This window comes from Stegodyphus dumicola, chromosome 4, assembly GCF_044657685.1.
Source record: "Stegodyphus dumicola isolate Sdum_Otavi_A_Nest chromosome 4, ASM4465768v1".
NCBI lineage: Eukaryota > Metazoa > Arthropoda > Arachnida > Araneae > Eresidae > Stegodyphus > Stegodyphus dumicola.
The window spans coordinates 255482954-255488994 of NC_140771.1; positions in this window are offsets into that span (position 1 = coordinate 255482954).

Below are 6041 nucleotides of genomic sequence, written 5' to 3' on the forward strand. Positions count from 1 at the left end.
GCTATTTTAGTTCGATATTTACTGGAATGCAAGTCGCATGTGATTTAAATAAAGAGATTTTTACATGGTGCTTATGTTCTTTTCCATTTTTATAAGATACGTAATACAGTTGAGTCTATAAACTCTTGGAACAGAGTGTATTATAATACTTATATAACTATATGCTGTAAATGGTTTATGTGTAGAAAAATTCCAAAAATAAAATTTGTGTCCCCTGTTTAAACGAATTGTTTTAATACGAACTCTTCATTTTCCTGTCCTTTGAGATTCGTACCTCTCCAAGCTTCGCTAATGCGATATTCAGGTCTTGCATGGTTTTGTTGTTCACTCGCATAAACTTCTTTCTTTCTTACAGAAGAAATTACTGGAGATCAAACTGGGTAATGCCGAGATTATTCCACAAAAGTTTCATACTCCAGTCTTAATTATCTCGATTAAATCTTATTTCGAAGGAAATTATGGACGTGTTTTTTATTTCGTGCACGAAGGAACACCGCCACAGTGGAAATGTACGAGCAAGAATCTTCAGAGAAATGTCAAAGATAACGATGTATTTTAGATCAAGTGAAATACCAAGATGTTTCCCTCTAACTGGTGTCTCTTCACAAAAATTACGTTCAGTTTCAAATGTTCTTAAAACTGATGCTTCTGGATTGTTTAGCGTGAAAGATTTCTATTTCTAATATCCATGGTCTCACCTGTCCACAGTATCTGTAAGTGATGTATTTTTGATCTAAATAAGGCTTTTAAAATAAAATTACAAAACTCATTCCTGTTTTCATGATCAACCATAATCCAATTCTAAACCAGTACAGGACGATACCAATGGTATCTTTTGTTACTTATAATCTTTCACACTTCCAGTTTGGGCAGTATTCTCATTTCATTGTTGTTTGTATTTGTTCCACAAATATTTATTCCAAAATAGATTAATTTAAAACCTGCTATCAAGTGCCCATTGCCAAAGAAGACAGATGTAAAATTGCCATTATTACTTCTTTTGGATTATATGAATTTAATGTAATAAACTTTGGTTTGAGAAATGCACCAGCAACGTTTCAAAGATTTATAAATACGGTTCTTTCTGGTCTAAATTTCGTTTTCTCCTACTTACATGACATTCTGATAGCATCTGCTAGTGAGGAACAGCACATAATCCATTTGAAGCTAGTGTTTGAAAGATTAAATGACTCCACATTAACGTTTCCAAATCCATCTTTGCCATCGTTTCAGATAAGTTATCTATAATTGAAGAAATTTCTTTGATCGACTATGATAAAATTGCAGATGAACAAATTATGGATAAAGATTTGTAAAATTTAAAGACACCAGCAATTTCCCTGAACTTCAAGCAGTATCGATTACCTTCTGGGAAGTCTTTGTGGTGTGAAACTTCAACTAATAGTATCAGACCATATACACTCTTAGACGGAAAAAAAAAAAAAAAAAAAAAAAAAAACGCGCACCAAAAAGGAATTATCCGAATGGGACGAAAATCGGTAAAAGTGATGTACATGTACAGAAAAACAAATGTTTACAGTCTGAGAAAAATTGGATGATTTATTGAAGTGACAGAGCTTCACAAAGTGAAAAAGTCAGTAACGCGTTTGTCCACCTCTGGCACTTATGCAAGCAGTTATTCGGCTTGGCATCGATTGATAGAGGTTGCGGATGTCCTTCTGAGGGATATCGTACCAAATTCTGTCTAACTGGCGCGTTAGATCGTCAACATCCCGAGCTGGTTAGAGGGCCCTGCCCATAATGCTCAAAACGTGCTCAATAGGAGAGAGATCAGGCGACCTTGCTGGCCAAGTTAATGTTCGGCAAGCAGTAGAAACATGTGCAGTGTCGAGGAGAGCATTATCTTGCTCAAATGTAAGCCCAGGGTGGCGTGACATGAAGGGCAACACAACGGGCCTTAGAACTTCATCGACGTACCGCTGTGCTGTAAGGTTGCGAGGGATGACAACCAAAGGGGTCCTACTATGAAAAGAAATGGCACCCTAGACCATCACTCTTTGTTGTCGGCCTGTCTGCTGGAAGACAGTCAGGTTGGTATCACACCGTTGTCTTGGGCGTCTGCAGACTCGCCTTCGCTGGTCATTAGGGCTCTGTTCAAAGCGAGACTCATCACTGAAGACTGTTCTACTCTAGTCAGTGACATTCCAGTCAGAATGAGCCCGACACCGCTGCAAACGGGCTTGACGTTGTACAGAGGTCAATAGTAGTCGGCGCAAGGGGCGCCGTGACCTCAGCCCCCTTTCTGTGAGCCGCCTATGAATGGTCCTTGCGGTCACCTAAGCACTAATTGCACGTACAATTGATGATAATGATGCATCTGGGGCTGTGAATGCCGCTCTGACGATTACTCGGTCTTCACGTTCTGTCGTTTCTCTAGGGCTACCGCTACCTTCTTGACGCTGTGTGCGGCCACGGTTCACCCATTCCTGCCAACATCGTCTAATAGTGGCATCGCTCCTGCTCAAATGTCGAGCTATTTGCCGATAAGACCAACCGGCTTCTTTGAACCCAACTACACGACCTCTCTCAAATTTTGGCATGTGCGCATATCGTTCGCGCACCTGTATGTGAGGCATAGTTACTATCTACCAGAGTACACGAAATGAAATTCGTGAATAATTTATAACCTGGAATCGTAATTTCTCCTCTTAAATATCCTGCCAGTTGTGCAGATCAGATGCGCTGTAGCGACAACCGTTCATTCATTGGCAGCCAAAATGTAAAATTTTGCATTTTTCGTCGAAACCTGTATGCATATCAATTTGTGTCCAATTTGCTTCATATCTTCTCGGTGCTTCCCCCCCCCTTTTTTTTTTTTTTTTTTTTGTTTAAGAGTGTATTTCTGACAGTTATCGCAAGAAAATATTTCATCAAATGCATAACATAGCCCATCCTGGCATTAAGTCATCTGTAAAGATCTGATCATCTAAATTTATTTGGCCACGTATCCGTAAAGATGCGCAGCTTTGGACTCGATCCTGTATGGCCTGCAGAAAAAGTAAAAGTAATCGGCAAACAAAATCAAGTTTCGGTGATTTTCAACAGCCTTCAGAAAGATTTTGTGACGTACATATTGATCTCATTGAACTCCCTACTGCCATCAAATGGGAATATTTACTGTAAAATTTTGTACGCCATGTCGCCTAGTCACAGATCGTTGATCGCAGTTTATTTCAGAGTTTGTTCAACAACCTATAAAAAATGTGTGGAATAAAATTACAACATATAACGGCTTACCATCCCCAAGCTAATGAAAAGATCGAGCGCCTCCATATATCTCTCAAGACTGTACTTACGGCACACAACAACCTGGCCTGGAGTGAAACACTTCCAACTGTTCTTCTTGGCCTACGCACAGCTATGCAAGAAGACTCTGCATACACCATTGCTCAAATGGTTTATGGACAAAATGTACGATTACCTGGAGAAAGTTTCCAAGATAGCACAACTCCTACACCACCTGATATTTTTGTCAAGAGAATTTAGAACCTCCTTACGATGGTCCTTTTCAAGTGGTTGACAAAAAAGAAAATATTTTACTGTAAAAATAAAAAACAAAGATGTTACAGTGTCTATTGATAGATTAAAGCCTGCCTATTTCTTGCAAATACCAGATGTTGCAACAAAGCAATCAATAACGTCAGTAAGACAACCTGTCAAACCTCCAACAAACTTACCTCAAATTAAAATCTTCCTGAAAAACAGTCGCGTATAAGACGGACAATAAAAACCCTCAGTCGATTTCGGATTAGCAATTACATGTATGTATAATATTTTTTTGTGAATAATGAGTTTTGAAGGTAATAATATGCTCTACTGTAACTTAGTTACTGGGAAAGGAGTACTATTGTGGCTTGAACTTATACAGAAATTGTAAATAATGGTTAATATCATTTTATTTGTTTTTGTTGTTTATGGAATGGCAACGAAAAGATTATTCAGTTTTGTTGTTCGAAACGGAGTTCTAATTATAAAGACTAATATGGAATCAGGAGCCAATATGCGTACTTGAATTTTCATTTCGTAGAATACTGTATTACATATATTTGAATATAAACATATTCCTCTTACTTTATTTTCGTGCTAATTTTATCTGAGAGTAGCCAAAAAGAAAGCACCCCCCCCAAAACAAAATCCGTAAATAAAAAAAAAAAATTAGCGAAATTTGATTTAAACGTAATATGCGAAACAACAGTTACGGGTACAGAGTAATTACAGTCCTCTGCGTATTAATGACTGGCAGCTGTCTGGCTTTTAAATGTACCTAAAAAATGGCTAAAGGGCCAAACGTTAAATTTAAAAACTCCTTAGAATTTTACTCTGCAGAACAACTTCATAAAAAAAAGTTATTACGTATAACAAAATTACAATGAAATAAGCAATATCCCTTAATACAAATATTAATTATCCTAATAAATAAATTAACCAACTTCCCTTTGCGAAATCTTAAGAACTCAAATGGTATAAAGGAGGTTAAGAACTTTGTTTCCTAAAAAATTCATTAAAAACTTTTCGATATCTTAAAGACAACGAAATGAGCAATGAATAACATAAAAGAATACAAAAAACAAAAAATTCTGAAAAGCAAAGTATAATTAACGATATTTTATCTTATATTTTGAAGAGAAAAAAATTACAATGAAATAAGCTATATCCCTTAATACAAATATTAATTATCCTAATAAAAAAATAATCAACTTTTCGTTGAAGGAAAAAAATCGTGCAAAACTTTTCAGTATTTTACAAATAGTGAAATAAGCAAAAAACAACATGAAAGAAACTCAAAAAACAAAAAATTCCGCGCAGAATTTTACACTGCAGAACAACTTTATAAAAAATTTTTTAAAAAAATCAATAAAAATGTATTATATGTATAAAAAATGACAATGAAATATGCCAATCTCTTAAAAACACCGACGTAAGAAATTCGATGAAAAATTGTTGCCAAACCCATATTTCTAAAAGAATGAAAATATTCAAAATGATGCGATTTCATCAAAAATCTATCAAGAACAATAAGACAGGAAAATTGTTGCTAAAATCACATTTTTAAAGATGTGAGATGTGAGAAGTGTACTCGAAAGCTTCATTTAAATTTAAAAAAAAAAAAAAAAAAAACGAAATATTATCATTTTTCTAAAATTCTTTTTGTAAAAGCAGTTACAAGGATGAACGTTTAACGTGTCCAAAAATAAAAATTAAAAAAAAAAAAAAAAAAAAAAGTACATTTTTAAAAATAAACTTTTTTAGAAAAAAACCCGTTGAAAAGGTGTTAAGCTCACTTTGTTAAATAAATTCGTATTGAATCGATTTATTGAAACACGGAATTTATTTTAAGTTCGTAAAATAGCTAAGTGCCTACGTTTCATGACGAAAATGGAGTGTGTGGAGTAAAATCTCGCTTCCTATAGCCGATTATGTCTCAAAATGACGCGATTTCTTCACAAAACATAAAATAAAAAAAATTCGAATTCGAATTTCGTAAAAATCGCTTCGAGGTGCACTGGCTCTTGTTTAGTTGCACCTATGTATCAAATTTCGTAGCCGTGGGTCTATTAGCTTACGCGCAGCGCGAACGAAAGGCATACACACACACAGACAGACTCTTTCTTTTATTATATGTAGAGACAAGCACAATAAGAGTACGTTTTTCACGAGAATTGACAACATATTTTCACCAGTGTATCGCTTGTAATAAAATATTAAAAAAAGAAAAACATTTCTTTGAAAAAAAAAGATATTTAAATGTTTAATTAATAAAATCTCAGATTTCTATTTTTCAAGTTTGTTTTTTCTCAGTGCAAAATTTAACATTATATTTAACAACTATAATTAAGTCGATACCTACGATAAATCTTGAGTTTTTGTATAGCAAATTATTTGACGTAAAAGGTATATTTCATTTATATTTTAACTCCTGAGAAAGAGTATTAAAGTGAATCACTACTCGTGAGAAAAATTATATCGTAAACTAAATACGATTTTAAATAAGGATTTGTTTTATACGAAAGTTGTTAGTG